The following is a 25,253-nucleotide window of genomic DNA, read 5'->3' as shown; positions in this document are numbered from 1 at the left end:
TAAAAATAAATATTCAAGCAATTGCAATAGTCGTATATAAATTTGGTACATGACAAACAATACCAAAAATATTCTTTATGTTTACAATTTCCAAATGAAAGTAACTAGATATCCATAACTCTTTTTTCTTAAAATAGAACCGTATTACATTCTTCACAAGAACAACAAAATGCAGCTACCCCTCCAGTTGGCTACTCCAATAATCATGCCAAAGCCAAAGGGAGTTGGAGAGTGAAACCTTTAGATGAACCTTCCTTAATTACAAAATGAAAATAATTGAAATAATTTTATAAACTTTTTAATATGATTATAATTATAGGTAGATTTTACAATATTCTATATGATGCTAAAGGAAAGAGGATGAAATGATTAATTAATATTGTAATATCACATAATATTATATAAAGGCTTATTCTATTAATTCTCCGTTAGTTTCTATTTTTTTATTAGTTTTTTTAATAAGAAAGTATGTGTATATATAAATTAATTTTAAGTTATTTGAAGAATTTGAAATATTTATAATTTTGCAACAAATCCCACATGGCGCTTGTCGTTTTTGGTTTCCCAGTTTCGTAAAAGATAAGATGAAAGAAAAGAGAAGGGGAAAAGAAAAGAAAGATAATCCAATTAAAAGGAAGAGAGGTCAAGTTGACGATTCTGAAGGACAAGAATAGAAGTCGTGAGGTTCTGAGATTGATAACTGATTAAATTTCAAAGGAGCATGACATGATTCGACCAAATTTGTAACTTCCCTAAAATATTAATCCCCAGAAATAATTTTACTGTTCATCCATATTGTCAACATTTGCTATTCAAATAGAGTAAATTAGACAAAGAAAAGGAAAAAAAAACAGCACATGTAGGCCACCCACAATCAAACAATCTATCATTTTCTTTCTCAAACATGATTAAACAAAAGGAAAGAAAGTACCTTTATGTGGGACCGAAACTTTTAAAATCCAATATCCAAGGTAGCCAAATGCTTCAACAATTTCCTTGATAGTGATGTGGTTCCAAGCTTTATAATCTTCTTGCCAACATGTGTGGTCCAGAGCTTCCAGATTTCTTCTCAATTTGTCTTCACTTCGACTATGTGTGAACAGTTAGGGTTTACGATTTTGGGTCTATATAAATAATGGGTGAAATTAAGAGTTTGGAACTTGGAAATAGAAGATAGGAAGATGTATTGTATGGGTGAAGGGGAATTTTACAGGGAACGAAAGTCATAGAAGAATGGAGGCTGAAACAAAGAGATAATGATATTTTGCGGTAGACAAAGAAAATAAAGAGGGAAAGTGGCGTTTTTATACTACAAACTAAATGACACATTTTAAAAAGAAGAGTCACCTTTTAATTAATTAAAGATGACTTCTTATTTAGTGGTGAGTCATTTTTATGTCATAAGTAAAAACAATTTTATAATATATGACTTCCAAAAGTAAATAAAAGTCATCTAAACTAATAGATGACAATTAATAGTATGTTTGTCATGTATTACATGTCATCTTTGTCCTGTTTTGTAGTAGTGTATATAGAGTTGATGAGATTACAACAATTCAACCATCTGTTATGAATGTTATGAAATTGGTGGGTAAAGCAGACACGCAGCTAAAGTAAAATTGGAAGAAAAATAAAGAACAAGCACAATAGAAGACACCAGAAATTACGTGGTTCGGCTTTTAGCCTACGTCCACGGGCAAAGACAGAAGGAAATATTTTACTAGTGAAAAGGAGTTACAAGTATTGTAGTATTTTAGCTCACTTCCCAAAACCCCAATACACCCAAACTCTCTCAATCACTGTAACAAGAGCTTATAAATGCAAGCTCTCTAAACTCTCTCTCAAATGCTAAATTGCTCTCTCAAATGGAATTGGATGCAAGCTCTAGATTGAGAGCTTGTATTTATAGGCAAAATTTTGCCTCAAATGTCAAACACGTGGCCAAAACCTCAAGCCATACAACTTACAAATTTCAAACTTTGAATTTTTCTTTTCTAATACCAAACATTACGGCATCTAGAATTCAAAACTAAGTGCCAACCATTCTTGTCAAAGCTTCTAGATGCAGCCAATTTTGACAATGAATACCCCATGGAGGAGGAGCGAAGGATTGGAAGAAAGATGAATGACTAACATAGAGTCGCCTTCTATCCAAAGACAATACCAACCCTTGTCATGAGCAAATTCAATAGCTAACGTAGCTGCCATAATTTCAGCAACGTAGGCAGTGTTAATGCCTAAAGAAAGACCAAAAGCACCTAAAAAGATCCCGTGTAATCTCAAAAAACACCACCACAAATTGAGATACCTGGATTACCTTTAGATAAACCATCAATGAAAACATTCAAGAATGCAATAACACGAATTTTTAATATGAGATTACTACTAACCTACCAAAATTAAAAATAAAATAAATGAAACAAAGTATCCTTAATTCCAAAAACCAGACGGAAGATAAAAAAAAAATCAATGAAAACATTCTTAAAATTTCTTAAATAAATAAATAAAGATCATTTGAAGGCTTAAACAGTAAAATCGGACCAAAATCTGGCCATATGTGTAACAAAGCCACAAATTCTATAGACTTTGTTCAAAATTTTACCCCACCAGTAAAAGATAGAGTGAGTGCACAAAACGAAAATTAATTTTTTTAATCTCTTGAACTCAAATGGTCAGTAAACTAAAACTGTTTGAAGAACTTGGAAACAGTATAAAATTTTGTTTTGAGAATCAATTTCATATTTAATCTAATTGAAACTTTTAATTCGAACATACCCACTCCTTGCTTCGACCGAGAATAATCATTAAACTTTTAAACCTCTTTATTTATTCTTCTTTTTGACAGAAATATCAAATATATATATATACATATATATATATATTGATTTTGACTTTTGTGACGAATATATGTACTTTTATTTTCCTATTGTGAATAAAGCAGTTTCCCTTTTCTTGTTTTATTTTGATTCTCTTCACTTTGGGTTCCATCAATAATGCCAGCCTATAATTGTTCTTCATGCCTGTTAAAAATTCAACAAGAATAGTATCAATTAATATTTTCAAGCTTTATCGGGCCCTTTGAATACGAATTCACCTGCAAAGAAAACGCATATATTCTCAGGATTTTATCACTCTTCTTTTTTTTCTTTTGCTTTTTGAAAAAGTTCTTCTTTGTTTGATAAGCAAACTATTTATTGATGGTATGTGACCTCAGACACTCGAGCATTCAAACGAGTGAGAGGAATCGATACAGCACCTTTTGTTTGTATGTGAGATACTGGCCTTGAAATGACTGTTGGGACAGAATAACCTACCACTTCAATTTATTTATAAGTAATGTTATATTTGGTTATTTAGAAATATTTGGGATTTGTTTGAAATTTCTGTTAGAAGGCTCAAAAATAATTTTTAAAATTAAAAGTTAACTTTACTGTTTGATAAATTTTCTTAAAAATCACTTTTGACAAAATAATTTTATATTATAGTACAGCTGATTTTGAAAAGCAAGGAGATAGTAGTTTTTTAAAATTTAATTTTGAGAAACAACTTTATGTTCAATATAATTTCATATGTATCCCTACATATTTTACGTGAACCCAAAATTATCCTTAATTAGGTAAGAAATAAATTAGAAAATTTAAAATCATTATTATTTCGATATATTTTTTTTTCACGCACTCTTTTTACCACAATTCTTCTTTGACCTATTAACTATACCATCAAAACTTCTCTAGTACTGCAAATAAGATCACCACTTAGGTTAATATAGTAAATCCACTACAATTTAATACTCATAAGTTAATAAACTCTATTATATAATAATTTTACATAGTCCCAACTTGGGCTAAAGGTCTAAATTAATGATTTCCATAAACTACTAAGATAATATTTTTTCTTAAAATTCTTATGCAACTGTGTGCTCTCATTCAAATCGTAAATTTATAATTTGTTAAAATTAAAAATATAATTGTTATGATATTTAATTAAACAAAATTTGATTGTTGTGAAGAGAAGAGGATAAAAATGCTTCTTATCTCCAAATTCCAACGGCTTTCAACTTTAATTAATCAGTCAAAATATTTTTCACCTTCTTTTCTTGTACCCTCAAAATACAAAGCGCAGGTGGCTTGTTATTTGATCAATTCTGGCATCTCTTCTCCTATATAATAAATGTCGGCAACATAAATCAAATTAGCAGAGCCAGATAGGAGCTAGTGAGTGATTAAGCGAACTGAAACGTTGAACAGCTAGCTAGGAATTACAAGTAAAAATAAAAATAATTTGTTTACATGGTACTCTGTTTTATTCAGCTGAACAATCTACTCTGACTGTTAAAACTCAATTTGTTTTTTGGGTTTCAGGTTCTAACATACTCTCTGTTCAGCCCAGTCAAGCTATATATATACACACTTTCAGGATTCCAGTAAGTGCTTCTGCTTAAAACCCTTTTATGATTCACCCATGCCATTGCTAAATCTCTGATTGATGTGAATTTAAACATGAAAATTTCTAAAACTTGTTTATAGAATTTGATGGTTGATGATGATCTTTTATCAAGTTAATATTTGCCGTCCTATCACTTAAGTTTAAAGTTATGATAAATATATTTTCAATAAATTCTTGTATTGGATCCTTGGTTACGCAGAGAACCAATTCGTAACTTGTTCTACTACTTAAATTCCTTAGGAATTGCTTTTCTTTTGGCAAGCAGAGCAGAAAACCAGAGGCTTTTTATTGAAATGAAACATGAATGAATAATGTTTACAGGCCATCGTCTATATATACATAAAGGAACAAAAATGACAGCTAGCTAAGGATAACAATTTCAGATAAAACAAAACAATCTGTGAATCATTAGCCAATGATACAATGCTTCTAGAATCTTCATCCATTCATCCCATGTGCTGATATTCCTCTGTGTAACTGTTTTGCCACCTCATTGAATTTGTCTCATTTCTTTCATCAGCTGGTAAATGGGTGTAGCTTAGATATGCTAATGTGTCATTGAGGTCAACTATTGACTGGTCATGATCATGGCTGCTATTTTCAACACTACTGGAGCTCGAAGCTAAGACCTAAGTCTTAGGAAAGTCGCTTTTACTACTGGAGCGACCTTAGCAATTAATTATTGTATTTGATCCTTGGTTACCAAAAGAATTTATTCGTAACTTGTTCAATTGAAGCTCGAACCTAAGACCTGAGTCCTAAGAAAGTGAGCTAGACCTTAGCTTCAATTGTCAGTTTTTTGTTCGATACATTATTATGTTCTGACTAGTATCATTCTGTCGATTCACGCATATGACACAATTTTACTCTGATCAATGTTGTTGGGTGACTTCACTATTCTGATAGATGTTCTGTCATGTCCCATGGAAATGAGATGAATCCATTATATATTTTGTCTCGTCCCTCCAAGTACTGAAAGTGCTAGTTTCTTTTCTGACATCTGTACTTTATGTGTGACGTGATTGTATGGTTGTAGCTGAAGCCCATACGAGCTCATAAGATGTATACTTTACTAAGATGATAATGACCATGAAATTAACAGGGAACATTTGCCCGAGGATATGGCGGCGTCGAAAGCGACAGAGGCGATGATTGGGACATTGATAGAGAAAGTGTTTTTTGCATTGCTGACTCAAGCTCAGTACGCACTTGATTTTAAAGATCAGCTGGAGGTAATGAAGACAAAGCTTGAGCTAATGACTGCCTTCATTTCCTGCACTGATAAGCAGAAAACTCGGGGGAAGTTCATGCAGAAGATCTTGCCTAACCTGAGAAAATTAATTTATGAAGCTGATGACATAATGACGGATTGCCAAATTAGAGATGAATATCGAAAAGATGGGTTTTGCCACAGGTTCTCACTTCGTGACTTGTTTTTCATATACCAAACAGGCAAGGATTTGAAGCATATCAATTCACGGATTGAGAAAATGGAGTCTAGCTTGGGGGTGTATGGAAGAGCAGAACAGCCAATCATCTAGCAGGGGCCCAATAATTCATCATACCAAATATTTAAATATTCCCTAGAGGACCGCGAACCATCTGAAATAATCGGTTTTGAGAAGGACTTGGAAAAGATTAAAGGGTGGATCCTTAGCAGTAGGGGTGGCAAAAAAGCCCGGGCTTGTCCAGGCCCGGCCAAGCCCAGCCCAAGCACGCGGGCCTAAAGCCCGGACCGCACAGATGGGCCTGGATATGGGCCCAAAAATTACAAAGCCCACATATGTTGGGCCTGGACAAGGGCTTCGCAAAAAAGCCCGACTTAGCCCAGGCTTTTTAAATTTATGAATAAAAAATAAATTTAATTTAAATAAAAAAGAAAAAATTTAAAATATTAAATTAGTTTAATTTTTTATATTAGTATTTGTTATTTTATTAGGTTGTATTACTAATATTTCATGTATTTGACCATTATTCTATTTATATATTAGATTATTATCTTTAATTTAAATATTTTTTCTTAATTTAAAAAATATTTTATAATTCATTTAAAAAGCCCAAGCTTGGCCTGAGCCAGGCCCAGACCCGGCCTGAGTTCGGCCCGTCCAAGTTGGGCGGACTTTTGAAGGGCCTAGGCTTTGTTTGAATGATGCGGGCTTGGGCCTGGGCTTTAAAAAGCCCGGCCCAAGCCCGCAAATTGCCATCCCTACTTAGCAGTAATGAGAAGCTTCAGCAAATGGTATTGTGGGTATGGGTGGTTTAGGCAAAACCACCATTGCCCAAAAGATATTCAACGATAGAGAGATGGTTGCATACTTTGAGAAGAGGATATGGGTGCCAGTTTCTCAGAACTTCAGCGAGGAACGAGTAATGAGGGCCATGTTGAAACAGCTGGGAGAGGATTAATCGGGAATTAAAGAAAGTTATTTGCTACACAAAATTCAACAGAGGCTCAGTGACAAGACCTGTCTCATTGTAATGGATAATGTGTGGAGAATGAATCTAGATTTGTGGAAGAACTTATATCCGACTGAAAAAAGATGCTTCGTTATCATCACATCTAGAAATGAAACCGTTGTCAACAGTATGGGAGTTGATGAGTCAAGAATTCATCGCCCAAAAATTTTAAATGAAGAGGAGAGTTGGTCATTACTCTGCAAGCATGCATTTTTAACGAGCAAAGGAAAATGCCCCAATAAGGAGTTTGATAAAAAAAAAAGGTAGAGAGATCTTGAAGAAATGCGGGGGACTACCACTGGCAATCAAGACAATAGGTGGCTTGCTTGCTCCAAAAGTCCATTCCCTTAGTGAGTGGAATAAAATCAATGATGATTTTCATGTATATTTGACAACCGAAAGAGAGAACAATTCGGTGGTGGCTTCTCTACGACTGAGCTATGATGAACTCCCCACACATCTAAAGCAGTGCCTCATGTGTTTCTCTGTTTATCCCAACAACTTTGAGATAAGTGGTGAACAGATGGTACATTGGTGGGTGGGAGTTCAAAAATGTTTCTCTGCATCTAGAAGGTTTGAAGAAGTAAAATGGTTGGCACTTGGCTTTGAAATTCTAGATGCCGTAATGTTTGGTAAAAAAAAAAAAAAAATTCAAAGCTCAAAAATTCAAAGTTTGAAAAACTAAAATTTTTGAGCTGTATGGCTTGAAGTTTATGGCCACTTTTTTGACTTTTGATGCAAATTTTTGCCTATAAATACAAGCTCTCAATTTAGAGCTTGTATCCAATTTTGTAAAGAGAGTCGAGAGTTATGAGAAGCAATTCCTGCAGAGAGTTTTTTGTAGAGCTTAAATAATAAAAGCTCTTGTTTACTGATTTGAGAGTTTGAGTGTATTGAGGTTTTGGGTAGTGAGCTAAAATACTACAATACTTGTAACTCCTTTTCACTAGTAAAATATTTTCTTTCTCTCTTCGCCCATGGACGTAGGATAAAAGCCGAACCACGTAATTTCTGGTGTCCACTTTTTGTGCTTGTTCTTTATTTTCTTCCAATTTTATTTTAGTTACATGTCTGCTTCACCCATCAATTTCCTAACAAGGACTCATCCGGGGCAGGGACAATCGGATTGCTACGGAATTAGGCTTTGATTATCTTTCAGAGCTAGTAAGCAGATGCTTGGTTGAAGTTGTGCATCGAAGAGGCTATGATGGCAGGGTCTATAGTTGCAAGATGCACGATCTGGTCAGGGATATGACCGTTCAGATTGCAAAAGATGAGGCTTTTTGCAGCTTTGATGAACAAGGCAGGCAGAAATTGACACAAGACTCGTGATGGTTCGGTTTCACCAGTGACATGGATCCAAAATCCCTGAAAAAAAGTTCAAGGCTCAGGGCATTGATACTGCAATCAAGCACTCCAGTTTCCCTTTGGAATGTGAAATCGCTCACGTCACTGAGGGTGCTGGATTTCTCATACTGTAAGCTTGATCGAATTAATGTTGAGGATCTATTGGATAAGATCTCTTCACTTAAACGCCTTGCATGTCTCAACTAAGCGGTGTTGCAGGCACTATTGAGCTCCCATCTCCAATTCAAAAGCTTCGTAATCTCCAAATACTTGTTCTGAGGAGGTGCACCAAACTACATCCATCAATTACTAGTTTGAAGATGTTGATCATCTTGGACCTCGGATCTTGTCCTCTCCAGTATCTAAGTCATGGACTCGAGAAGCTAATTTATCTCCAGGAGCTGTCTGGATTTCGGGTGGCGAGTCAGTCTAACACACAAGGCTGTCGGCTTAACGCCCTGCTGGGACTGAAGCAGCTAAGAGTTCTACAAATGTCCATAAATAATGAGAGCGAAATCTCGGAAGATGAATGGAATGTCTTATCACAGCTCGACAAACCACGAAATTCTGCCAAAATGGATTAATCTTAAGCACCTCTCAAGCCTGCAATATCTCTGTCTTAAGGATGGAGACATCAGCAACTTCGAAATCAGTTCTGAATCTGATCAGGATAGCAATGGCACTACATGGGTTCTCGAGGGTCTATGTTTAAAGTTCGTGCCAAACTTAGATCTTGATTGGAATGTTTTGCTGGAGGATATGCCTATACTACGTTATGCAGAGGTTAGTCGTTGCTTCAATCTGAAAAATTCCCCTTTTCCTCTTGACAAGTCGGCTGTCTGGAAGAAGAATCAGGATTGAGAAATCAGAATGTATGGTACACTGCTACTTTCATTAATTATACTAGCCACTTATGATAAAATAAGAGCATGACATGTATTATTGTTGGATCTTCTTGAGGTATGTATTCAATTTGTCTGTTACTTGAGTGTCATGAATATTCAAACTTGGCCAGTGTTACTGTATTAAGTTTTCAATAATATTAGACATCCCAACATTTGAATCTCAACTTAAATCCAAATATCATGTGTTACTCATTTATTAAATAATTTAATTCATAACTTTTAAAATTATTTAACTATCATTCAATGGATGAACGTTATATCAGTTGCGACTTAAATTAAGACTTGAATATTGGGATACCTAACTTTCCTCTTAACCTTTTTCATTTTTTTATTCTTATAAATCATTGTGCAAATGAAAAAAAAACCTCAAACTACTTGAAAGTTGCATATATTATCAAAATTCAAAACACTTCAACAACCAAACAAGAGATAAAATCATAAATTATGTAATAGTTCCTGAAGAGACCAAGCAAAACTCATATGAAGTACTGCAAAAGCCACACATAATAATAGGATTTAAATTCAATATTGAATTGATTTTTTTGCTAATGTTTTAGAAATATAATTGGTAGTCATTAGATGAGAATATAAAACTAAGTAAATCTTAACCAAACATTAATGTACATGTATTTGTGATAGAAGATTATGAATAATTGAGCACAGATGAGTTCCTGTCTTTGTCTTTTAATGTCATTTATAATTTTCCATTGAGGTTACAATTGTAAATTTAAAAGAGGGGTTTTTATCAAGATTTTGAGTGCACGCAAAGCAAAGCTAAAGAGGGGCCTGTTTGTTTGTTTGTTTTTTTTTTTACTTAATGGCTTAATTTACTTAAATTCAATCAATTAAGTCATTAAGTCCGTTGGTTTTTTCAACTTAACGAAAGTTTTCAGTCATTAAATCATTAAGTTATTAAACCAATTTTTTTAGCTTTTTGCTTAATCTAAAAAGTCTTAATGATAATAATTAAAAAATATTCTCCAAAATATTCCAATTTAATTAATCGATTTTCTTCCTTACTTGAATAAAATTTAATAATTAACGTTATTATCTATCTCTATAACTTGTGTTGATGTAATGATAGACTATTATTTGTTTATCTTTTTATTTTCTTCAAATTAGCATTATTATCTTCATATTTTTTAATGAACAATATAAAAAACATCGTAAATTACAATAAAATCAATTAACATGTACTAATTAAGAATATTAAAGAATTGTATCCAATTGAGTATGATTTTTTTGTGTTCATAATATATTATTTTATTTGTATTCTTTAATATGTGTGAATATTTGTTTCACATTTATAAGGGCACAAATGTAAAACTAATAGTTTTCGGATTTTTTAAGTTAAAAAATATTTTAATACTTATTTTTAATAATTTTTAAAAATATATTATTTAAATTCAGACATTCAATTTCATTTACAATTCAGACTACTTCAAGTGTATTAAAATATTAAAAAAAAACCACCAAATTGCTAAAGCTGTCCACTTCTCTCGAAACGTATTGGGGGTGTTGAATTTGATTGGTAGCTAAAAATCTGCCTTTTTTCCATTTGTTTCTTCATAGGAAAAGTAAGCAAATAAAAGATGGAATGAAGGTGCTAAAGATTGCCACACAAGATATTGATTAACCTGATTAGGCTGATTTCAATTTCATGCTGCGGCAGGCTGCATCCCTTCCCATTATTAGTTATTATTAGGCTTTAGCATGCTATGTTTATTCCCTACTACAACTTTGTTTAAGTATATTATTATTAGCACCATCTCTTTATAAAGTAAGGGAAGAAGAATCAATTCTCCGCTCACTTTTAGAGCACTGATTTTTACCTATCATTTTTCTTTATTTTGCATTAGAATTTCATTTGATAGGATAGAGAATGTGGGTTTGTTCTTCAAGGATTAGGATTCTCTCCCTTTTTTTTTTCAATCTCTTTTAATCTCTCTTAGTCCTTCAATATTTATAAATTTATTTCTAAATAAAGTGAAAAAAAATTGGCTTGATTGTCAATATCAAATTTTAAAATTCAATCTTAACCACTTATTTCACTTGAAAAGATTAGGGGAAAAAAATATTAAAAGAGGATCTTTGTCCGTTCTTAAAAGTCAAATTAAAACTCATAATGATGGTGTTGCAGGATACTTACTACTATATTAAACAAGTCTTTTTATTAGAAGGATTGATTACAAACTAGAATTTAGTATTGTTTATTTTTTAATGCAAAATGTATATTTAAATTAATATAGCATATGATGAGTCATGCTTAATTGCTGACATTCATATTTTAAAATTATCAAGATGGAGTTAAAAGATTAAAAAAGAAAAAGAAGATATAAACTTCGATACACTAAAGACAAGAATAGTGCATTCTAGTTCGTATTTTTCTTATCTTTTAACTTTGTATTTTAAATTCATCTGAACATCCGAATCTAAGCACCAGGCTACATATTAGATTATAAATTGAAACTTGTTAAATGATTACTAATATTACTATTTTCATTGTTACCGAGTGTTAAGCATTCCACTTTACCCATGTACGTATTTGAATAGGAATATTCATAATACTAGTTAGCATAAATTCCTATTAAAAAATTAACTAAAAAGAATCAGAGAGATTAACCAAAAAAAAATAACCAAAACATGTCACAAGAGAGGATGAAGATGAACAAGTTCAACAGTGATTGACTTGAAACTCTTTTGAAGGCCCAATTTTGTAAGTGGGCTATGTAAGGTATTTGAGCCATGAAGACCACTCCTATGAGCTTTTTTTAAGCTCAACCCTAACATCATTCACATGCCCCTTTATCTTCGAGTCAATTCTACAAATAAGTAATTTTTTTTTTATTACATAACTCCCGCTTCTTTTATTATACACCCAGCCTACATTTTTTTTTATTAAAGAAGGGCTCACGAAGAGCTAATGCAACACTAAACGGGAGTGTGCAATCCCATAAGCATCATTACATAGTAAACCAAAAATAGCAAGGGGAAGAGACCACCCTACATTCTTTAATTTCATATTAAATAATTTAATTTTTATGGTCTCCATATCGTATATTAGATTAAATGAGGCCACTAAAGAATTCAAACATGAACAACTAGTGATGACGAATGCTAATGATTGATACACAAGAGATGGAAAATTCTCATTTTTAACACTTATCATCAAAATAGAGGCGTTTGGTGTGAATCTCTCCTCTCATTTGCATCACCAATGGCATCCTCATTGTGCTTTGATCCATTCTTTTCATGAAAATGACGACATATATAGTTTAGGGTTTTTAAAAATATATTTCATTTACTTGAGATATTATTCAAGGTAAGTTAAACAAAAACTTGTGAGTGCTTAGTTGTTTGATTTGTAAAAATCTTTATGATAGTATGTATTAAAGTATCAGGTTCCAATCTCGTTCGTATTAGCGTGAAAGAAGTCAGATTATCATCATATTACTTAAAGAATATATATGTATAATAAAGAGATGAAAATGGATGTAATAAAAAAGTTATTTGGTGGGTAATTTGTTACTAATTGAGATTCACTAAATAACAAAGTGCACATAAATAGAAATAAAAACACAAAATATAGAGATATTCAACCCATTCAAGCATGCTATTTTTACTTTTATTATATTCATTTTCAAGTATAAAAATATGGAGTATAAAATCCTTCTTTATAGGCATGGACAGGGGTGGACAAAAAAAAATCGATGCCCACTAAAAGACCAAACGGCTCCAATGATTCAATTTGATGTGGTTTGGTTATTTGTAGGATTGATGAATCATAATCTAAAATGAGAATGATTGATAGCGTTTATTTGTTAAAGTAGAAGTGGGAATGGGAATGAAATATATGAGGCCCATATGTTTTTTTAATTAACTATTAAGGAATGTTGAAAATCAAGTTTCCTTTTCTTAAACTTTTTATTTTTCCCCCATTAAATTTTTATAATTTTCAAATTACCCTTATTAATTTTTGCCACTTGCAAATAGGTCCTAAATTATTTATCATTAGTAATACAATAATAATAGTACTAGTAGTAGTAGTAGTAGTAATAATAATATATCATTGCTGTCATTATTATTATTATTATTATTGTTATTATTATTATTATTATTATTATTATTATTATTATTATTATTATTAACAATAATTATATTGAATGATAATAATCATAATCACAATTATTATAATAAATAATGAAAATAATCAACTTAGGTTATTTTAGTAACTTGTAATAATCTATTTTGATTCCAAGACAAAATAAACAGATTAATAGTAATATAACTCATTTTGATTCCAATTCCTATAAGTAAAGTCAAAAAATTTATTCTGATTATCAATTAACATTCTGATTACATCCATTCCAATTAAAAATTAGTAAATGTAACATAAAAAAAATCACAAAATACAAATGAATGAACTTGAAAAAACAAAAAAAGAAAGGGGAACCAAATTATGGATTAATTCTAAACCGAATCAATACCGGTCCATCTGACATAGGAAAATTAATTTCTTTTGATTTTGTGGAAATAGCATTTTCCATTGCCCAAAAATTCAAATAGTTTTGGTGGCTTAAAGATAATTTATTTGTCGGGTTACGAGATGGGATAAGGACAAAGAGTCATTTTGGGATTGCAATTGTTAATTAAATAAGTTGTTTTTACTGTATGGATGCAATAAGCAGCTAATTAAAAAAAGTTGCTTGGTATTTAGTAAGTTGTGTTGTCGCGGTTGCTGTAAATTTTAAAAGTAATGTACGTGCGTTTGTTAAATTTTATTATAAATGTATTATTTTATTATATAATAACTAAAACATACGTAAGTTTAAATCACCTTTTATTTTTTTGATTATATTTAATGATGTTTAGACATATCTTTTAAAAAAACACGTAAAATGACATTAACTGAAAAAAATTAATAAATTTGTTATATAAAATATGATAAAAATTCATACTAATACGTAATCTAGATAAAAAAAAAGTAATATATATTACATTAATATTAAACTTGATGCAATAAACATGGAAAAAATATAAATAGATTGAATATTAAAAAACATGTTTATGAAATTAATTTTAAAAGTTATGGTTAATTCATGTGAAATTGTTCAAAGTTAAAAAAATTTACATAATTATATGCAAACATTTCTTTTTTAATTTTATAATAGGAAATACAAGTCAAATATAAAAAAATATGAACTCACTAAACTAAAACTTTGATACTAGAGTGAATATACACCAGTTGTAGCTGTAATTTAATTGTGGTAGTAATATGATAACTAATGACTTAATATTATGGTATATGAAAAAATAAGATATAATTATTTTTTAAAAATATTAAGATTATAATAGAAACTTTAAAAATGTATAATAAATTATTTAATAATATGAAAAAATAATTCTCTATAAAAAAATAGTTACTATCAAAATTTTTAAAAAAATTATTAAAATGAGCAGTTTTTACAAAATTTAACAAATACAAATTTTAACATAAATTATAAAATAAATATTTTATTCAATTTCAATTTCCACATCAAACGGGGCTAATTCAAAATTTTATCGGTAATCAATATTGATCTCAACATTTCTCTTTTTCAAACTCAAATTGACCTTGGGGATTCTTCTTATTTTAATGGGTGCAAATAAAACTTCGTGGGCCTAAATAAGACTCCCAAAGGCTAGCCTTCTTTATCTCTAATCAAATTTCTAGCAACTGGAGTTTCAAAAAAAAAAATCTAGCAACTGGGCTCTAGCAGCTAGGATTATTTATTTTTTCTTCCTGTAGTTATGCTCTCCAGTAACTGGGCTCATTTGACTCGTACTCTCCAGCATGTGAGTTCACTTAATTTATGCAAGCTTCTAGTTGCTGTACCCCAGGTAGTTGGACTTGTATGATTGATTCAAGCTTCGATCTGTTTTCTGTAATGGGCTAAATTTAAAAAAATAATTTCAACTTTGGGACGTGGATCCGGCCGGAGCACTGTTTGCGACACTGAAACCGCAACAATAGATTTCATCCTCAGCAAAAGAGGGAAAGGAAAAAAAAAACGAATAAAATTTAAATCACAGTTTTGAGTTTTTCACCCAGAAATTAAAATTCGCGAGAAAATGATGGTCCGGTTCAAGATGTACAATTCATTTGGTTTCAAAAGTTTGGCGGCGATGCTGTTGTTTTTTATTCTCTCCATTTCGATTTCGTACAGAGCGTCAGCTGAGACAACCATGCACACTAACAATTGGGCTGTCTTGGTTTGCACTTCTCGCTTCTGGTAACTAAATCACCTTCATTTTTATTTTATTTTATTTATTGCAGTTTTTATAATTTTTTTTTCCCGATTTTGATTTGATTTGGGAAGAATTAACGCTTTGCCATTACATTATAAATTATACCCATGTAACAATGTTGATGATAAACAATACCCATGTTACAATTTCTCTTTCTTGTGATTGTAATTTCTGAGTTTCAGCTAATATTACTGCATTCTTGTTGATAAGCTTGATTCTTTAAGTTTTTTATTGTTTGGATTCATAAAGTTACTAGATACTTGAGCCATGTCAAATGGCATTGTTTTGATGAACTAAAAACAGATTCCATGTCCTTTGCCAATTGAATTAATTGCTGAATTGGTTTTTTCAGGTTCAATTATCGGCATATGGCTAACACATTATCCTTATATAGGTAAGCAATTAGCTTGTTGTTTTCGCATCATCTTGTGAAGTAATTTGCATTCCTCTTCCCTCCTGTTTTCATTTGTCGACTGTGCACCTTAACTTGATTTTTCAGAACAGTTAAGCGGCTAGGAGTACCCGATGAGAGGATAATACTTATGCTGGCAGATGACATGGCTTGTAATGCTAGAAACAAGTATCCAGCACAAGTTTTCAATAACGAGAACCATAAACTTAATTTGTACGGAGATAATGTCGAGGTTGGTACTGTGTTCTCCAGATACTCTGCCTAGGTCTTTAGGTTTTGAAAGGGGTGCTGTCTCCTTATAAGTCTCCATAAGGCTTTCAATGAACACCTTATGGAGACAGTCAATCAAGAATTTAAATTTAAGGTTGTATAATTACTGAACATGCCTTGCTTCTAGGAAATTAAAGTTTAGCAGATCCTCATTTTACTAAACTTCAATCACCCAGGTAGACTATCGTGGTTATGAAGTGACTGTTGAAAACTTTTTAAGAGTTTTGACCGGGCGTCATGAGGCTGCTGTTCCTAGATCAAAGCATCTTTTAAGTGACGAAGGAAGCCATATTCTTCTATACATGACTGGGCATGGGGGAGATGAATTTTTAAAATTTCAGGACTCAGAAGAGCTCCAAAGTCATGATCTAGCAGATGCAGTGAAGCAAATGAAAGAAAAGCGCAGGTAAGATTGTATTCTGCTTTCATGTCTGTTGCCTTTAACAATAACATTCAACCATAAGAATGAAAGTAAAAGGGTTTATAGACTTGTAGTTCTGCCATTTTGGATGGTGTATGGATGAAACATATTTATTTCTCAATGGAAAATGCCGACGTGAAATGCTAATCGTTTATGGTAGATTTTGGTGGCCGCTGACATTTATGCAGTAATGATCCTGCTTAATAATGAGCTTGTGTGTCTTACCACAAAACTAGATTCAAGGAGTTGTTGATAATGGTGGACACTTGCCAAGCTGCCACACTCTTTTCTCAGGTTAGTATGGTGTGTTTAAATGGGTTTCACTTTTCATAAATATTAGACTAGTTACTTCTAGCGATTATTAGACTTTACTTTTCTGCATTATTATTTTTAAACTAGCGAAACATGCGCGTGGTAGTGTGAAGAAAAATCTTTAACCTACGTTGCTCAGTTTGAATGGTTAAACTACGAATCACTTCATAGCTGCTCTTTCATTGGTGACTACTCATAATTATTTAAGAATCAAATGTCATTATACTCAAGCAGTTATCTGTTTCATTTGTGGGCCAACACACCTGCTCCGCCGCATGAGATCCCCAAAAGTTTGTTCATGAAAGCTATGTTTACAATTGTTGTGCACCTCGGCTTTTGGGAGATGCATCTTTGTTTAGTTAACTGGTCACTATCATCTAAGTTTTGAGTTTGGTAACAAGCTTCTGAATCGAATTTGGACCCAGTGACGTGACTTTCTGAGTCTTTTAACTTAGCATACATTTTAAAAGTTGATTTACCTAACCAGTGATTTTGATGCTGAAGGAAACACCTTTTTTAAATTGTGCAGCTTCATTCTCCAGGTGTTTTGGCAATTGGAAGTAGCATGAAAGGGGAGAACTCATATTCTCATCACTTGGACTCTGATGTAAGTGCTAAGATGATAGAATTTTCTTGTTTACCAATCCTTTAAACATATAAGACCTAGTATACCCTGCTTTTGAAGTTTCAATCTTTTATTTTGCTTCTACAATTGCAGTTATTACATATGAACATCTCTTATTAACTTCAGGTTGGAGTATCTGTCGTGGATCGTTTCACATTTTATACCCTTGCTTTCTTTGAAAAGCTGAATATGTATGACAATGCGTCATTGAGCAGGTACATGAAGTGGGACTTTATGCTTGTTATAAGAGTAGTATCTTAGAGTCTCTGACACATAAGCTTGAATACCAATATAAGTTTTATAACCTGATCCCAGCCAAACATCACCAGATCCAGCTGGGGCTTCCCAGAAACTAGGTATTTTCCTGGCATGGATACACTTTAGTCATAACCCATCAGTAAGGCTTCTTATGGGATTGTGGTGTTGAGGCTTTGAAGCCGCAACTTCTGTGAAATGGAAGCACTAGCTATCTAGTGAAACTAAATGAGTGTTTGGTAATCAAAGCTTTGAAGTTTGTTAAAGGCAAGTTAGTGAGGGTAATAATTTTTCATAAAACAACTATGGGAAAAATTAGCTTAGCTTCCAAAATGAAGCTGAAAGTGTCTTACTAAACACTTTGGCAGCTTTGCTTTGGAAGTACAGCCGCAAGACAGCTGTACCGAATGGAGCCTAAGACCAGCTGGCCCTCGATTTTGCCCATCCCTGTCTATAGCACATCTGTGAATTTTCATATTTCTTCAAAGTTAGCTTCAGCATTATCTGTTTTGATAGTTGTTTTGCAGTCTTTTCACTTCTTACAATCCAACTCTGTTGATGGCAACTGCATATTACCGAACAGATCTATACCAAAGAAAATTGGAGGAGGTATGGAAGTTCTAGGCTTTTCTCCGATCCTTTTGATATTTCCATTCTAACTGGTTCGCTCTGTTCTTTTTTTTATTCTTTATGGTTGTTTAGGTGAAGTTTGTGCTCATTTTTCACATGCACAAGCTGCGTACATCTTATGCTTATTTTTAATTATGCATAGACGTTGTTTCATCAAACCTCTTCAGCTTAGTGGTTGCTTGGCTGAATGATGTGAAGGGGCCTTAGGTCTATGTTAAACTTAATAATGGATAATTGAGGATGGTTTACCAGTGCCATGATTGATATTACTAATTTCGAAGCAAACTATGATCACTTTTTGAGGTGAATCACCGCTATGCTTTACATTTATTGATTAGTATTAAAGCTGATTGTTGTGGACCGCCCAAGTTGCTAGCCCAATTGCCCACCATTTTGGGCTAGAGAGCCAACACAAGGCCAAGAGTGCTAACTTGGTCCGATTCCGGAAACTTCTAGGCAACTCTAGCATATTAAGCTTGTAAATACTTTAGAATTCTCCATAGATTTCCACCACATGTAAATGGTAGAATTCTCTAGAATTGTAGAGCATGGCAAACCTCCCCTATAAATATGGGATGGCATTAGGCATTTGAACAACAAGCTTAGCACAAGCAACTCAAACACTTGTAAGCTCTCTTGTAAACTCTCTTTTGTGCAATACAAGTTTTCTTATTCGGCTCCATTGCTCTCTTCTCTAACTCGAGAAGCTTAAGGCTTACTTAGCAACGTTCGGCAAAGTTGTCTAAGTGTCGTACGGGTTTGCTGCACAAAATACTCATCCCGTGACAATTGGTATCAGAGTTAAGGTTTGCACCCACGCAAGTTAGCTCACGAGCAATGGCCAACCCTTCAAATCCAGCACAAGAGGGTGTTGTTGGTGTGGATGCTCTACCAGAACCAAGCCGCGGCCGTGAGGGAGAACGCGTCCAAGGCAAGACTCGCGGCAAGTCTAAGGCCCCATCTGTGGATGCGTTGGAGTCTCGTGTAAGCACTCTCGAAATCGCATTGTCCGCCTCTCAAGATAGTCTCGAGGGATTAGAGGAAAGAGTGGACGGTCTCGAGGGAGAATACGCCGAGTTCACGGTGGCGACCAAAGCCCTCATCCAAGAGCAAGCGAATACTCTCCAAGGTGAGTTTCGTTCTTTTCATGATGAGTTGCTCAAACTTCGTAGCTTTGTTCAGGATGAACTACACGCTGTCCGTGCGGAAGTGGATGAAGTCCGCTCGGATTGGGCATGGCACAAGCGCACACTCTCCGCAAGTCCAGCTTCTGCAAGTACGAGTGATGCGCACCGCATTGACGTGCCAAAGCCCGACACATACGATGGCGCGCCCAATGCCACCATCGTGGACAACTTCCTATTTGGGCTTGATCAATATTTCGATGCCATGGGTGTACGAGATGAGGTATCGAAAGTAGGCACTGCACCCACCTATCTTAGAGGCGTTGTACAACTATGGTGGTGTCGCAAGTATGGCGAAATGGGCAAGGGCATTTGCACCATCGACACTTGGCCGACTTCAAGTAAGAACTCCGAAAGCAATTTGCCCCAAGCAATGTGGAGAAAGAAGCGAGAGCGCGCCTACGTCGCCTCAAGCAATCGGGTAGTATTCGGGACTACATCAACGAGTTTACTACCCTTATGTTGGAGATAAGCGACATGTCCGATAAGGATTCACTCTTCTACTTCCAAGATGGCTTCAAGGATTGGGCCAAGACCGAGCTTGATAGGCGTAGCGTTCAAACACTTGACGATGCCATCGCCGTTGCAGAATCGCTCACCGAGTACTCCACCTAATCCAAGGACAAAAAGGCCAACCAAGGCAAAGGTGGGGGAGAGAGTCGCAAGGACAAAGGCAACAACCGCAAAGATTGGGGCCAGAAAAAGCCGCTTAGCAACAAGAGCGGGCAAGGAAAATCGGAGGGCAAGGAGGCACCGAAACCACGCAGCCCATGCTTTATATGCAACGGTCCTCATTGGGTATGCGATTGTCCGAAAAAAAAGTCGCTTAATGCTCTTGTTGCCCAACTCAAGAGCAACCCCACCATGTCTGCGGAGATACCCTAACTCAGCATGGGTTCTCTCCAACGCCTCGGCGCACTCAATCGCCAACAGCCCGCACTCTCGACGGGAGCAACGCATGCATGGTTCCTACGGAACGAGGCAAGTCCGAGGAGAAGACACTCTCCGCCATGCAATTCAAAAAGGCTTTCAAGAAAGACCCAAGTTTCTTGGTCTCCATTCGGGAACTAACAAGGAAGGAGATAGCGGAAAATTATCAAGCCAAGTCCCTCCGCGAATACAAGTTGTCCTTAACGAATTCAAGCACGTGATGCCTCCAGAACTTCCGAAGAAGCTCCCACCTCGACGAGAGGTAGATCATGCAATCGAGCTGGCACAAGGCGCGAAACCACCAGCCTTGGCGCCCTACCGCATGGCGCTGCCTGAACTTGAGGAGTTGCGGAGACAACTTAAAGACTTGATGGACGCGGGCTACATTCGCCCTTCAAAGGCCCCATTCGGTGCACCGGTCCTCTTCCAAAAGAAAAAGGATGGATCGCTGCGGATGTGCATCGACTATAGACCGCTCAACAAGATCACCATCAAGAACAAGTATCTGATTCCTTTGATCGTGGACTTGTTCGATCAGCTTGGCAAAGCGCGGTACTTAACCAAACTCGACTTGCGCTCCGGGTACTACCAAGTGCGCATCGCCAAGGGAGACGAATCGAAGACAGCGTGCACTACAAGGTACATGATGGGTGTCGAAGCCAACAAAAATAAATTCCTACTCTAAATAAATTGTGTATAGTGATTGAGCAGGGTCGTGTCCACAGAGATCGGTAATTAATTAAATTCTTTTGAAACGTAAAACGTAAAATGGGGGAATTGTTGACAATAATAAAAATCAAATTAAAATAACAAGAATGCAAATTAAAGTTGTAATTCAAATTAGAGAAAGCTCTGGTTGAAGGAATTAACTCAGCTTGATTCGACTACTGATCATTGATTCAAATATAGATTATTATTACTCATGAATAGACCGGTTATAACTACTGAGACTCTCTAATAGCCAATCTCTCCTTAACTAGTCGATAACCAAGGTACGACCATTGGTTATTTCCCTAATCAATAGACAACCCTAGATACGATCATAGAATTTAATCAATTGACAGCCTGAAAAACCAGAGAGACCCAAATCCTAATCAACACATATGATGATTCATTTAAATTAGATTGTTTATTCTCACAACACAACTCTCTGCTATGTTATTTGTCACAAGCATTAAATTCTTCATACGATGAATCCTTTAATTGACAATAGATTAAGTTGATAATTAAATAGTGGCCAATTACCTAATTAACAAACATAATCATGAAATTAATTCAGAGAATAAACAAATACCCAAAAAGCAATAAAACAATTAAAGCACAAGAAAGATCTCACAGTAGTGATGAATCAAAGCTTCGTTATCCTTCAACCAGAAAAATAGGTTTAGTTCTTCATAGAGAGGAGAGAAAAATTAAATCTAGGGTTTCTTTCTTTTTCTCCAATCCAAAAATTCCCTCTTTTTTCATAATAGATTCCTCCCTTAAATACTCTCTCTCTCTTCTCTTTTAGAATTTTATTTAAAATAAAATCCTAATATCTGAAATATTAAATTCGTAATTACAAAAATAACCAAAAATACAAAACACGTTAAACTAAAAACTGCAGGTCCGCAGTTGACAGCACGTGCCCACGCCTTATCAACAAAGTTCTTCTGACGCTCATAATTTTTCCAAGAGAACAATCATCCTTAAACATCATCTTATAGCTCAATTTTATCATCAATCAATAGAATTGCACCTACAAAAGTAAAACACAAGTAAATCACTATTATTAAGTGCAAAACATTGATATTAAGGGAAGTAAATAATGCAAAACTAGTGCATAAATTGCACTCTAACAAATTCCCCCACACCAAGATGATGCTTGTCCTCAAGCATATAACTCAAGATTAATCCCAAATCTCTATTCAATTCTCATCTCAATTCATCCAAAAACAATTTAAAGCAAGCATACCTCAAGAAATTAAGTCGATCAACATTCGAGAGACAAGGATTTTAGAGCATAGAATTTCATAAGATAGAATAAGAACATTCAACCACCAAGAAGATCCATTCAAAATTCAAGTGCAACAAGATTTAATAGCCCTCTCAATAACTTCACTCCATGCACTCAAAGTGTTTAGGGTGTCATTTATTCACTCAAATCAAATCAAAGAATGCTATTGCCATAAGCTTGCTCATATATCACATCTCAATCCACAAAACATGAATAAAATGAAAAAATCTAAGGGTCTTAAAAGGGTTGTAATGGGGTTAAATGAAAAAGAAAGGTTTACGAAAGAAAAAGAGATCAAAACGAGAAGAATGAACTCATTGAATGAACTTATGATATTAAAATGCTTATTTTTACTCAAGTCACCAAGAATGTAAACATTTTTTTTTTCGATTTTTTTCTTTTTTTTTCTTTTTCTTTTTTCTTTTTTTTTCTTTTTTTTGTTTGTTTTTTTTTTCGAATCAAACAAAAGAAACGAACCTTGCACAATTGAATTCAAGCATAATGCTTGTTGATCTAATTGAGAAACTTTAATACAAGGTAGAAAAAGCAACAAAATATATCCATACAATGAGTCCAAAAATCTCCTTAAATTGAGGCTCAAAAAGAAGAAAAATGGTTAAGTAGACGGAGAGAATTAGATAGGTAATGGTTAAGGCTCAAACAAAGGTAGCAAATAAAGGTCTTCGGGTAAAGAAAAAGGAAAATGCGAGAATAGAAAAATGGTAAATGGTTTGCCCTTATCATTTTAATGCATAAAATCCCGTAATGTGGCTTCAACATGCATAATAAAGCAAGTTCTAGAATAAACAAACTAGGATTGATATTCACATAACAAAAATAATTAGAGCAAAGTGGTTGCTCATACAAAGTTGGTAAATTTGCCATCAAATCATGTACACTCTTCAAATGAATCAATCATCAATAGTGGTGTAGAATGAGATGAATGTATGAATGAGATATAAAAGGAAAGGTAAAAATGATAATAAACGAGAAAAATGTATGTAGTAAAAAAAAAATGAAAGATAAAATGTGAGTGATGAAGAGTATGATAGGAAAAAAAAAATAGATGTAAATAATTTGAGATAGATGGGAAACAAAAGTAGTGAGAAAGAAAAGAAAAGATAAAATAATAATATATAAAGCATATTAACTCCAAAATCATTTAAGGATGAGTAGAGTGAAAATATTACTTTCAGACATCAATAATGCAAAAATCCCTCCCCCACACCAAGAACTTACATTGTCCCCAATGTAAGATAATCAAAGCTCACATAAAAATTAAAGCGTAAGGATAAAAGTTTAAGGGCAAAAAGAAACTTTCCTGAATTGTGAGCTTTGATCCACATAACGTCTATGGGCTTGGCGGAAATGGTAGGGTAAATCCCACACTCTCGAAGTATGCGGCCAAATTCTGCTCCATTTTGTTCAACTTGTGCTCCATTTTCTCTAACTGAATGCTCAAAGGTGGTGCGGATGTAGAAGGAATAGTTGGCGGGGCAACAGTGTCGTCGTCAAACTCGTCATCAGAGGTAGCACCACTCCTAGCATAAAGCTTCTTCGGAAGTTGAGTGGGTCCTGGTTCAGTAAACTGAAATCTCCCCTCTTTGAATTCGACCACACCTGTTCTTTCAAACACAGACATATTCAAAAATTCTTTTTTGTAAGCAGGATGCAAATCATTATTGTCAGGATCAAGCACACATAGGTTTATAGCTAACAGAGTAATGTATGGACCAAGAAATAAAGTCCTATACCGTTTAAGCACACTTTGAAATTGATCTGTTAACCAAAAACCTAAATTAGGCCTCACATCATTTAACATGCACCAGATAAAATAAAATTCAGTTTTAGAGAAAATTCCTAAGTGATATTTTTTGCCTAAAAAATTATATGCTAAGAATCGATGCACACATTTCAAAACAGAATCACGTAAGAAAGAACTCTTTGATTTACTCGGGTCATAGGCATTGTGATCAACAGATAAATAACGCCAAAGACCATAAGGCTCAAAATTTTCGCTAAAGTCACAAGTTGTTCCTAAATATTCATCACTAGTAGAATAATCATCATCAATGAATCCTAAAGCTAGGTTAAAATCCGTGATAGAGTGTGAAAAATTTCGTCCCATTAACCTAAACTTAATGACATCCGGGGTATGCAAAGTAAAATCATTCGGCATAGTGAATTGAAAGTAGCATAAAACTCCCTAATCAACTCAACATAACCCAAGCAATCAACATCAACAAACTTACGCAACCCAATCTTATCTATCAAAGAATCAAAATTATCTTTAACATTTAATTTTTCAAGAGTCGGGTAATGAATATACTTAGTTGGAAATATTTTGCGCGTGGAAATATCTTTGTACCTTTCTTTCTCTTGTTGAGTCGCGAATGCGAGGCACCCTCCGAGATTGGATTCCGCAAGTGGCAAAACACTCATGCTTTTTCCATGCTTCGATCTTTGTCTCACGGCTTGGCGTGAATCTGAAATTATGTTCCATGGAACCGTAGTGGGAGCGGCAATCTTAGATTTCTTTGCGACGGGTGTCTTTTTCGACGACTTGGAAGTAGATGCTTTCCTCTTCGGCATTGTTACAATAATTGCACTCATGGATTTCGATTTACCCAGCTGGAATACAGGGTGTAGGCTGGTTGTGTTGCGCTTGCTGCTCGGCTGGAGTTTGTTGCGCTAGTTGGGGCTGGTTGTGCGCGTTGCTGAGGCTTGCTTTGCGGGTGCTGGTTCGTTGCTGTGTTGCGCACGCGGGGCTGTTGC

The 25,253-nt window shown here is 34.3% G+C and overlaps 1 protein-coding gene and 1 long non-coding RNA gene across 9 annotated transcripts in view; one reads left to right on the top strand and one right to left on the bottom strand.

Moving 5' to 3' along the window:
* LOC127899166 (uncharacterized) lies at positions 1-1,859 on the bottom strand. Of its 2 annotated transcripts, none has more exons than XR_008051103.1 (2): positions 932-1,859; positions 1-254 (listed from the first exon to the last, which is right to left on the bottom strand). It is a non-coding gene; the product is annotated as an uncharacterized LOC127899166 (long non-coding RNA). The 2 variants fall into 2 exon arrangements; XR_008051104.1 differs by having other exon boundaries at positions 1-250.
* A 2,253-nt stretch (positions 1,860-4,112) lies between these two features.
* The window catches only part of LOC102617995 (disease resistance RPP13-like protein 4), a 132,176-nt gene continuing 111,035 nt past the window's right edge, over positions 4,113-25,253 (top strand). For 5 of the 7 annotated variants that reach the window (XM_052432319.1, XM_052432318.1, XM_052432317.1 and 2 more), the window contains exon 1: positions 4,113-4,264. The gene's annotated coding sequence lies outside the window, so the exon portion shown is untranslated. Of the gene's footprint in view, positions 4,362-25,253 lie in introns of all 7 variants that reach the window. The other 2 variants (XM_052432312.1, XM_052432314.1) reach the window with 2 other exon arrangements.

The sequence above is a fragment of the Citrus sinensis genome, chromosome 8 (assembly GCF_022201045.2).
Source record: "Citrus sinensis cultivar Valencia sweet orange chromosome 8, DVS_A1.0, whole genome shotgun sequence".
Lineage (NCBI taxonomy): Eukaryota > Viridiplantae > Streptophyta > Magnoliopsida > Sapindales > Rutaceae > Citrus > Citrus sinensis.
The sequence above is the reverse complement of the archived record's forward strand: the minus strand, read 5'-3'. Positions and strand labels throughout refer to the sequence as shown.